The sequence below is a fragment of the Rhamphochromis sp. 'chilingali' genome, assembly GCF_963969265.1.
Source record: "Rhamphochromis sp. 'chilingali' genome assembly, chromosome: 13".
Classification (NCBI taxonomy): domain Eukaryota; kingdom Metazoa; phylum Chordata; class Actinopteri; order Cichliformes; family Cichlidae; genus Rhamphochromis; species Rhamphochromis sp. 'chilingali'.
The window spans coordinates 36,069,610-36,081,939 of NC_137940.1; positions in this window are offsets into that span (position 1 = coordinate 36,069,610).

Sequence of the window (12,330 nt, forward strand, 5' to 3'; positions counted from 1 at the left end):
TATTTACATAAATATTTTTAGTATGTATGTAATATAATCATTCCCGTGTTGCTGCAAAGGCAGGAATGTGTATCCACAACAGTTCGTGTGACTCTATTGATCTTCTAAACAGAAAATTGGATCGAAATGTTAAAAACCCCACAATGATAAATTGACAGCAGTGTTCAGACTTCAAATAGAAGATGTTGACATCAGAATCTAAAGGGGAAATTTTAAAACTCATGAAACACGTTTTGCGGTGTCATAGTGTTCATGGGATGAAAGCTTTAAAAGTTTTACTGTGAGACTTAATAGATCAGCCATTTAGGAATCGAAGAAAAGGGAGTAAAACCCGCAAAGAGCTAAGGTGTGGACTGAAACACTGTGGTGTTAAAAGGGGAAATCCCTTTTCCAATACAGTGGATAGTCCATTTGCTGAGTCTCCAAGGGTCAGGAAGAGGGAAAGCAAGGAACACGAGCTACTGGTGTCAAATGGTGTATGCCATCAAAGCAGCATGCTCAAGTGATCATGTAGTCACTGCTGACATAGTTAAACCGTGAGCACACAGTGAGCCTTGAAGTATATTCGACTCTAAAGAGCCAGAGGGGAGCGTCTTGATCATGCAGATTTTCTGCATGTCAAATACCCTCGCTACCGTAGATGTGCTGTATTTGCACTGTATCTCTAGTGGCTCCAAACCAATTTTATTTATAGAAGATCTATCCCTGTATGCATGGGGTGCGATAAAAAAAAGGTAGGTTTAGGTTTTTTTTAGAGTTTTCCTAAACTCTGGAGCCTATTTTATTATTCATCAATTCTGTTTGTGTAATATTTATGAAATAATTATGACCTTTGATTAAACAAGTTCAGGACTTAGACTAAACTATAACCACGATGTTGCCACAGAGTTTTTCCTCCTGGAATCAGGAGGAACTGCTCTCACGTAATGACTGAGCTCTCCATTCTTTTCCAGCTCAGGACCATGGTCACAGACTTGAAGTTGCTAATTCTCATTCTTGCAAATTCACACTTGGCTGTGAACTGCTTCAGTTTGAGAGAACAGGATGAACTACATCATCTGCAAAAAAACAGAGATGAGCTTTGGAATCCACCAAAGTGGACGCCTTTTACCTTTTGGCTCCACCTATAAATTCGGTCCATAAAAATTATGAGTAGAATCATTGAGAAAGGGCAGCTCTGGTGAAGACAGCCAATTGTTGCTTGATGCATAAAGTTAAAAGATTAAAACTAATAAAACAAGTTTTAAAAAGAGACGTTTCCGTTTGATTACATTTTGTATGATGGATTATGCAGAAAAAGTAAATTGGGCTGAAAGATCTATCGCTTTATCACCTATTCAGGGTGTAAATCATTTTTAAAAAGTAACTAAGTAACTAATTACTTTTGAAAATAAGTAATCAGTAAAGTAACAGGATTCCTTTTTTCGGGAAGTAACTCCAATAGACATATTTCCCAAAGTTCTTAACTCAAAATTAGAACTAGGTTGTTGCATTAAAAATCCTGCAACAGGCTGCAGTAAAATATTGTTTGAATAAGTTTACAAGATCACATAAAAAGTTGAAGGCCAGGCTTTATCAAACTAGTGGTAAGCAAATTAAAAATACTAACTTTGGGTTATTTTTCAGAAAAAGAGAGATAATTAAGCCTTTAAGGAAAAACAAACACCCTACAGGGATCGTTCAAGCTCATGTGTCAGGTTGGATCAGCGGTTCGGTATGCTGGGCTAGCAGGCTGACAGGAGAAGGACGCTTTTTACCGCTAGACTTCTTTAACTGCTTTGACGCCCATGGCACTTCTCAGTGAGAGCAAAAACAGCTACCACAGATAATTTTATGTAAGTAGTGATGAGAGATCTGACGATGCTGTAGCTTGTTAGGAACTTAAACCTTTGCTTTCATAAAATGGGAAAAACTCTCTGTATGTGTGTGTTTGTATTGAGAATATTGGGTAGGTAATAGTAATGTGGCTCTAATTTATGAGTTTAATTTTGTATTTTTCTCCTTCTTAGTTATGGTTTCACACATTTATTTGCCTACATTACTGTCAGACATCCACTTATAATGTATAATATATGGAATCCAGCACTAGCAGCATAATTAGTTAAAGTCAGACACCAGATACCTCAGCATTACAAGAACTCCTGTTAAAATGTTTTATGCATGCGGGCGCAATCTTAATAGAAAAAATGAGAATATTGATGCCAAAACGTACAGAAAAACTGCTAGTTGGCTTTCTCTGATAGAAAACAGCAGGCGGACTGCACTCGTGTCAGCACCTGTGGGAACTTGTCATTATGTTAATTTATTCTTCTTGCTCCTCTCTCCTCCCATGACCCGGAAATCCTTCCATCTTCCTCATCATGGAAGATTTTCCAGTCCCTTGAGAAGTAATAGAGAAAGGAGGTTTCTGGAGAACCACATAAGAAACCACATATACTGCTCATCTCTTGTTTTTTTTCCTCACTTAATTGTTCTCCTTGCATCTGAGCTCTTCCTAATGAATATGTGATTGGCATAATGAAAAGCATCTTTGGTATCAGACCCTGATTCGATAATGCTGTGCCAGCTGTTTAGCCCTGATGGAGGTTTTTGAAGATTGAAGATGTAGTGTCCAGGGCAATACTGTGATACGGAGACTCTTTGTAATAGGAGAACCTAAAGCTTGCATATTATTAAAGTATGACTGTGGAACAAATGAAACGTTGACTTAATTGGTAATTGGTCATGATTAGTACTTCCAAAATTATTCCTTATCCATCATTTGATAAGGAATAGTTATCCAAAGAACTGTCTGTGTGATATTTTATTATCATCGTCATACTTAAGATAAGATAAGATAACCTTTATTAGTCCCACACGTGGGAAATTTGTTTTGTCACAGCAGGAAGTGGACAGTGCAAAAGTTATGAGGCAAAAAATTAGAATACAATAAGAATAAATACAGTACACAGCTGTACAGAATAGAATAAAATAAAATACTATATACAGTAGAATAAAATAAAATAAATATACAATAAGATAAAAATAGAATACGAATGCTATATACAACTGAGTAAAAATACAACGATGACAGAAAGGATTATTGCACTTAGTGTTATTGCACATGTGTGGATGTGTGTGCTTGTTCAGTTAAAGTCTTTGTTGTGGAGTCTGACAGCAGTGGGGAGGAAAGACCTGCGAAATCTCTCCGTCCCACACCGTGGGTGCCGCAGTCTCCCACTGAAGGAGCTGCTCAGTGCTGTCACAGTCTGCTGCATGGGGTGGGAGATGTTGTCCATCAGGGATGACAGCTATAGCCGCCGTTCTCCTGTCACTCACCACCTCCACTGGGTCCAGAGGGCATCCTAGAACAGAGCTGGCCCTTCGGATCACCCTGTTCAGTCTCTTCCTGTCCCCAGCAGAGATGCTGCCGCCCCAGCAGACCACACCATAAAAGATAGCAGAAGCCACAACAGAGTCATAGAAGGTCTTCAGGAGTGGGCCCTCCACTCCAAACGACCTGAGTCTCCGCAGCAGGTACAGCCTGCTCTGCCTTTCCTGTAGAGGGCGTCTGAGTTATGAGTCCAGTCCAGTCTATTGTTCAGATGAACACCAAGGTACCTGTAGCTGTCCACAGCCTCATTATGCCAATCCTTAAAAATAAACTAGAAACAGCAATATTCATAACTGAGTAATCAGCAAATTAGACCACATTCAGATCTTACACATTATAAAAAAACATGTGAGAAAATGCGTAAGTTTAATTAAATTATCGCACATGTAAACCTGATTTCTGTGTTTGCCAGAAGTGTACCTGCTTCTAATTTCGGGGCATGAAAGTAAAACACTCAGCTGTCATCTTTTGGCATGCCATGTTTTACAGGATAAATTTAATGAAATTAATTTGAAACATCTATTCAATTCAATTTTATTTATATAGCACCAAATCACAACAACAGTCGCCTCAAGGCGCTTTATTTTCTACATCTGTCTCTGAAGTTGGTGTTACTGGCTATTGCTGGTGTTTCTAAGTGGGTCAGTGATATTCTTGTGTTCTCATTGCATTCTCCATGCACTCTGTTTGCTGCAAGGCATGTCAGGGTGTCAGTGAAATCTAGCCCTACTTTTTGACCAACTCTCTGTATGTTGGACTAGCCTCCATATTGCCAAGCCTATGGCAATAGCTCTCCAATTGGATTGTGGGGAAGACTGCTCTTGCTATCCAAGTTGGAATTTGAAGGCACTTCGATGGATGTCTGACTGACCACTCAAAGAGCACTCAGCAACAATCATACTGCACTTCAAAAATAAAAATGCAAAAATAGATACAGCACTTAAAATATACACATTTTAAATGCATGAACAGAAACGTAACAAGAGATGGGAAAACATGCAAGGCCCACGGAAAGTTCCAACTCAGAACTTTCTTGCTGTGAGGCAACAGTACTACCCACTAGATCACCCACTTAGTGTGCCTAACTGTGTGTTTCCATCATGCATTTTACAGCAAGCTACGTTAGGGTGTGTATGCGCTTGACAGATATCGCGGTATCCAACCAATCACGATTGTGCAGCCGTCCTATTTAAGATGTCGCACTCCTGCTACCTTTGGCTCGAGCTTTCATATGACATCATATGGAAGATAACAAAGCTTTACCCTTCCCCCCAAGTTTATAGTCACTAAGTTATTATCTTGCTTTGCCAGCTAGAGCGGCAATAGTTGTTACTATACCCTTCAACTAAAATGACACAGTCTTATTATTATGTCATAAAGTGTTTTGTTTTTTTATTAAAGAAAACCTATTGATGGAAACTGCTTTAGAAATATATACAAATTTGGTAAAAGCCTGCTCTCTCCTGGCACCCTTCAAATGTCTGCATTTTTGCCTTACTTTCAAAAAAGTCTGCATGTGGCTGTGGTGCTCTACATCCACATCTGTGGCCAGCCTACCTGTTCACCTCCTTATCTACTGATCCATCAACCCCAGCTCCGAGCAAACAAAACTTTTATTCATTTTGCTGTAGCTCATCTTGCTTGCATTCCTGGTTAATCCCGTGTTTCCCTGTGCCACTTCATAGTCCTCATCCCTTCTGCTTCAATCAGCTCCACTGTCTCTGTGGTTTATTCCTTAACTCTGCTCACTGTGCCACTGACATATTAGAGCCTTACTCAACTGCCATGCTCGATCCCCTACGTGCTACACTCAGAGTTTATGGAGGATGCTCTATACCTCCAAACACTAACCCCCTTCGTTACCTCCCACCCCCTTTTGCCATAACGCTCACTTTTAATTAAAATGATCTGGATCTAATGTGTTCTTCCTTTGCACGTGCTGCACATGCTCATCAAATTTAATGAAATTCACCCTGGCAGGTTTTTGCATAATCTTACTGACAAACCAATAAAGGGTACTGATCACATACTTTTGCCTCAGCTCTCAGGTGCAAGAAGAGACAGACTCTAGCCAGTCTGTCCTCTGGTAATAGACCCTCACAGAGCACTTGTTTTAAAAATAATTTTAAAAAGAGAAAGAAATAGAAATAGATTACTCCCCAAAACACACAGACATGTTGATTTCTCCAGCATTTCTAGGGGTTGCATTCTATTATGAACTGACATAATCCCTCATTTTGCATACTGCGATCATAAACTCACTCATTTGTGACAAGTTAACATTCAGAGCACACATCTGTTTTACAGCTACTGAATGCTATCTGTAGAGTGTTGCTCATGTGGCCGACATGAACCAACCATCAGCAGTTTAAATAGTGGCAGAGAGCATGCCAGCTGGACAGCAGCGCTTCACGGCCTTGTAAAAACAAGTGAAGCCATTTTATTGGAGGCAAAACAACTAATAAGAAGATTTAAGCTTTTACAGAAATGACTGTCTCTTGGTGGTTAAATGTAGGATTTACAGAGTGACAGCAATGTTCACTGTGGGGGGGCAAACTATTTCAAAGCAAACTTTGTATTTTATCACAAATCCACTTGTAACTAAAATATATGCACTGCAGATTCACATCAAAGTGCTTATTCTGGGTGAGCATGGCGAGTACTGAGGTTTTGCAGACGTGACGTGTAACCATGTCATGCTAACTTGTCTGTCATTTTGTCATCATGTTGAAAAAATAAGGCCTCAGTCTTATTCACTTGTCCTCCCTTTTCAGGCTGCTATTCACTGACTCTTGAAGAGTGTCTTGTTTTGAGTGTACTTCTGCTGCAGCATCCACAATTTACCCCAAAACTGCAGCCTTCTGCAACTCAAACCAAATTAAGTGCATTTATTTCAAGACAAATGACCCCAGCCAAACAGATGGAGCTGGCTAAGATGTCAGCCAGTGACTTTTTAGTGTTTTTCCATTGTGGAGGAGTAAAAGGAGTAAAAGTTGCAGCTTTTGGAAAATGTTGGCTGCAGTGCTGAACCACAACTTTTACTTTGAAGGCAAATGTTTTCTGTTACTGGACTGCAGCACACCTTTTCAATTTTTACAAGATGTTGTAATTAGCAACTACTTGCAAACAAATTGATTTCTTCTATGCAAACTACAGGTAATGGTGGTGATCAAAGGAAGCTTCTGGTGCAGCACCCTGTATGCAAGTGATTTCGCTTAGCAACAGCCGGCAACCTTCAGGAACCGCTCGGCAACCAGTTGGGGAATATAGATATTTCCCCAAGAGCTGCACTGCTGTTGCTAGCATGATCTCTGCATGATCTCTGCCACAGTGGTGTACTATGTCCGATCTCAAGTGTGAGAAACCAGTAATGCACTAAAATACAAATATGATATGTATTATATCTTTTAATCCCCTTTGAAAGAAACATGCAGATATCGGCATCCAAACATACAATAGACTCAGAAGCTTTTTATAATTCTATGCTAGTGAGGGACACAGTGCTGTGTTTTATCAACTGATCTTAAGGCAATACAAAAGAGCAGAAAAAAGTTTGACTCAGAGTAATTGAGTAAAAAATCCTAAACAAAGGTTATACACCATTGCTTCAGTTCATTCTCCTGTCATTCACTAAGTCTGCTAATCCTGCCTGTTTAACCCCGTTGCCCATAAGCAATAAAAGCCTAATAACTAGTTTTACATTGCTAAACATTGCCTATCCTTCTTGCTTCAAGTAGGTTAGTCCTTTAATGGGTTATTAGTGACAGGAAATGAACGTGGGTTCCAGAAATGACTCCCAGTAACAAAAGGTGACAGGAAGTATAAATTTCAAAACCTCATAAATCCTGATGGGTGAGATAGCGCATATTATCTGGTATCAGTCTCACAATCAAGTATTTATAATATCAGCTTTATTACATCCTGGGGGACAGTGTACACGCCAATCACTGTGCATTTTAATTAACTACTTGGCAATTAAAGCCACAATGAGAATTAGGTTGTATAATCGCCTTACCCCCTGGCAATTTATAAAACAAATATCTTGCAAAGCAGTGATGTGAAACAAACAACTCATTCCCCGTCATAGCTGTGATACATTACTGCTTAGTGCAAGCTTTGACTTGGGAGTGAAGAAGCCCCCAGCATTTTGTGGTTAAGGGAAAACACAGATTCTCTGAATAATGTTTGGTAAAAATGCCCTGCCAAACAAATGGAAATGATGAACAGTGAAAGCCGGGCAGATGGTGAAAACTTTGAGAAATATGAACAACTAATCCCTGAATGCATGCTCAAATTGACACTACTCTCTACTCAGTTGCAGTTATTAGACATAAAGAGTGACAAATTTTGAAACCACAAGGAAAGTCTTTTTTTAAAACACCTGACGTACAGATTTCCTGTCTGCCGTACCTGTTCCTGCTGGCCTCCTCCAATTTGCTTTGCTCAGTAGACTGGAAATGAAGAATGATAGGCCTTGTAAGTGTCCGGCCTCAAACCACTCTTTCTAAACTGCGCTCTCCACAAGTGTGCCACTTATTTATAGATGATGGGTATGGTGGATTAACAAGAAATCCCAAGACTACAGTATGGAGAAATGACTTTGAGGGCTTTTGGGCGGTGTCCAGCAGTCCATTTCGAAGCACAAAACCCAGCTGAGCCTTTTGGCCAGGGTTATAGATGTGGCACTCATTGGTTTTAGACAGCGCATGAAAGACTGAGGCTCTTAAAGAGGGGGTTTAAGTTACTGCTGAACCCTGGTGTTTACAGCAGGGGTGCTTTGTTATTCCATGGAGAGGGGTGATTTGTTCTGATAAGTCGTGACTGAGTGCTGTCATATTTGGACAGCATGTCATTAGTTACATCCTGATGCGCTTGCATCTTATGTTTAGTTGTAGCTAATGAACAGAACTGATAAAATATGTGTATAAATAACACTATGAGAGGGGAAAATAACATCTGTGGATGTTTTTCACATTCCAAATGCTGGTTAGATTCACAGTGAATCAGCTATAAAAAGCAGCAGTGAGGCTTGCACTGAGTAAATTAGTGAAAACTGTGCCCTGTCCATGCCTGTCTGTGCTAGATTAGTTCTGGGTGACAGTATGTCCTGGCAAAGCTCTGGGTTTTGGCACACGCCGGCAAATCTATGTAGAGACTTTGTCTGACAGCATTTGGCACGACTGTACAACATAAGCACGCTAGCTGCAACATTTTCACTCCTCTACAGATTTATTTAAAAGGACTGAAGGGTTCAAACAACATTATGGTTGGCCAGAACATGCTAAATCTTGAATTTGCCTTTTTTTATTTCTTTTCTCCCATGGAGATAAGCAGTGTTGCTCTTGGTCTCGCTCAATGCAACACCTCCTTTCAGTCACAAGCAGAGATACAAAGTGCAGCCATGCAAAGCAGCCTGGGCACTTTCAGGTGGTAGGGCAATATTTTATATTTATCAGCCTTCCAAAGAAAGTGCAAGCCTTGCTATATGCTTACAGAGAGGGAGAAAATAAAGGCTTTTCCACAGCCCTAAAGATGTTTACAGCAACAAAAGCTCTTCTCCAGGGACTTGTTTATTTACTTAGGTGTAAAAATTGTCTCAGCTTTTAAAAGACTGCTATCTCAAGTGACAGTAAAACATAAAAAATTAATTGTTGATAACATACAGAAAACATTAGCAAGACTCTTCTTTAATGTGACCACTATTTCATTAGTAAGACTGAGTATGAGTTAAATTGACTCATACATATTCACAATGTCTCATTAGGAGTAGGAATAAAAGCACTGGGAATGTAATTGAACGTGCTTCACAATTATTTCACCACTTTGGAAAAAATTCAAAACAACTCATCATTTTTCTTCTATAGCCTCCTTCAGGTTTCACTGTAATTGCTCCGATTAGCATTTTTAGTTACTTAGTGGCTGCTTTCATTTTAAAAGCAGTGATGAACACTGTATTCCACATGCCACCAAATGAGAGATAAAGGTTTTATCTGCAAAGTACAAGAGCGTTTAGGTGCTAAAGAGTTAAATTTGGTAGAGATTAAAAAGACCTAGAGAAGGAGATTAAACACCAGACTTACGTTCATCAGTTTGATGAGAAAAAACAGATTCTGAATGACTCTATATGCTTGCTTGTTTAAAAAGCCACCATGTTTGCTAGCAGGCTGATGATAAGGACTTAGTGTGTATGTGTTCAAAAGTAGTTGATACAAAAGAAAATCAGGTTTACAATCATAGGCCACTTAAGGCTGAATAATGTGTGTCTCTGCTATGCTTTAATCCAATATCTTTATACCTGAGTGGCTGTTTATGGTTTAAAACACTTCCTGGATTTTATAATAATTTTATTTTAATTCTCAGCTCCATTTCACACACTGACTCCAAGAAAAGAAAGTGCTGCATCCTCTTGATACCTGTCATGTTGTTATGATCAGCGACGTATCATTCGGAAAGGGAAATTCTCATTAATTGCTTTCGGTTTCTGCTGGTTGGACACAGGACAGTTTCTGATTTAATTCTATGGCTTTGTGATTACTTTCAATACAGAGACAGATTACACAGCATTATGGCCAAGACTCTTATAAATGAAGAAGAATATATTCAGATTTTCAGATAACGTTTGCACGTGTCTAATGATCACAAACTGTCATTTGACATCTTCTTCATCGTCATGCTTTGACTATAACATGGAGCCTTGGCTACGGACAATTGAAGAGAGTGGAGACATATTTTAACTGCTTCCTTACAAATTATGAATTAGTCAAGTTTATAAATTAAAGCTACATAATAATGTAATTCAGCCATGTACTCAGTTGTTTATTTTTGTAAATTAAAACATCTCTAGTCTGAATCTGTCCATCATATTATTTATACCAGCTTCTAGCATGCCAAACAGTCCGAAACATGCAATGCTGGCAAAGATATGAATACATTACCCAAGCCTACTTGAACGATGTCGCCTCCTCAAAGTTATCTTGGTTCACAGGGCTGCAAAAACATAGGTGAATGCAGTCTTCCTCAGCAGCGAATGATTCTGGGGGATTTTAAGTGATTAATATGTTATTCATCTGAGATGCACCTCCGGCCCGGGTTTGTGCATATTAAGAAAAGTGAGAGCTTTGCTCCAGTTTGGCTTGTCTCACTTGTTTCTGGTTTCAGGTGATACTGTAATCTGTGTATAGCACTGTATGTGGTGGGGGATTTGCAAAGATTTAACTCCACAATTCACGTTCAGAAACATTAATAGAGCAATCAACAAGGGCAAATAATTACACCATCATAATGACTATTATCTCTCCTGCCCTTTTGTGGGCTGTTTGAGCCCTGAGGTCAGTCCAGTTTGGAGACAGTATAAATATAGACGTTAAATTCAACACTTAAATCTTTGACAGGCAGCTGGACAGCTCCTGTAGACGGGCAGAAGTCTCAATGCAGAGACTTCTACAGGTCACAGCAGAAACAGCAAACCTGCAAGATCGTTTGACACCAAAACACATGAAGTGAACAAGCACACAGCATACCACAGGTTCCAATTTATCAGCAGGCATTTAGCTTTTCTTTTTAAAGTGCTCTGCAGCTGCAACCTCGTTGTACCTCGGTAACAGGCAGGAGGGCTTGGCTTGAATTCAGAAGAGGGCAGTGCCAGAGAGGTGTCTCACACTGCTACGGTGAGTAGGAACAAACCAGCCACTTCAGCAACCATGGTTTTGCCAAGTCCAACTCAGTTTTCCCTGCCGTTTCGCTCAGTATGATGCCTTCTGGTTCCAGGCACTGTGAAATGTTATTCACCCAAGCGGTGCCATACTTTGTCATATTTGTTTATTTAGATGGGTACCTAAGTGTTGAGTGCGAAATGAAGAAGTTATGATTTATGTTGCTGGTTTGCCTCGATGAGGTGCTATCTAAGCATCTACTTTGTTTTCATCCAAATGAAGAGTCCTGTAACTGATATGTAAGGTCTTCTCAAGCATGAAAGATAGTTCACACATATCTGAGTGTCAGCTCAGCTACTACTTTGCACTCTGTGTACAACAGAGATTGTCAGTGCACAAGCTCTGATTACAAATTGGACATCTTTTAAATTAAAACTCTGTTAAATGTTGTTTTTGTTTTAGTTCAGATCACTTCATTCATTATTGTCTGTGTTTTTATGTATTTTACTCAGCATGTATTGTGTCATAGCTGATGAGATATGATAAAAAATGTTATATTGATGAAATCAGCAGCCATTACATTTGTATACTATATTATATATTGGTTAATGATTTCAAAATGTTAATTGTTTTGAAACAAAAGCGTCATTACTAAGTCACAGAGCCCCGCCAAAGCCCCAGGGTGTCAAATACTGCAGTTTTTTTTCCAAGAAACTGACGTTCCAGAGAACAAGGTGCCCTTTGGCAATGGTGCCAAGATGCACCTGCCATTACAACAGTGAGACAGGTCTCAGAGGCAGTCACCGTCACATTTGGTACCCTTAAGCATCATTTTTCAACACGCTCGGTAAATGCTGTGAACAGCTGTGTTTAACTCTATAATAGCCATGCAAATAATGTTTTAGATGCACATCACGATATTTACTAACCATTTAAAATGCGTCATATATATCTGTTTCATTTTATTTTCATCATCTTATTGAAATAACAATATTATTTTTAATGGTTATTAACCATTGTTACCATGGAATAATTTTTATGATCATTTTCATTAATTATATGTGCATATACACGTCATGACTTACAGAGTATGTAGGGAAGGGAGAGATTTGTCTGTCTGTCTTTTGTTTGTTAGCATTCTAGCGTGCTCAATTTTAGATATCATTTTCAAATTTTGTGTGATGGCAGATATTGATAACGGCTCGAGCTGATTAAACTTTGCTAAAAATCAGGTCAAGGTCTCCCCAGATGCGAAACTAAGTGAAAAGTTTGTTTTACCCTCAATTTTTTTAAACTTTTGACTCT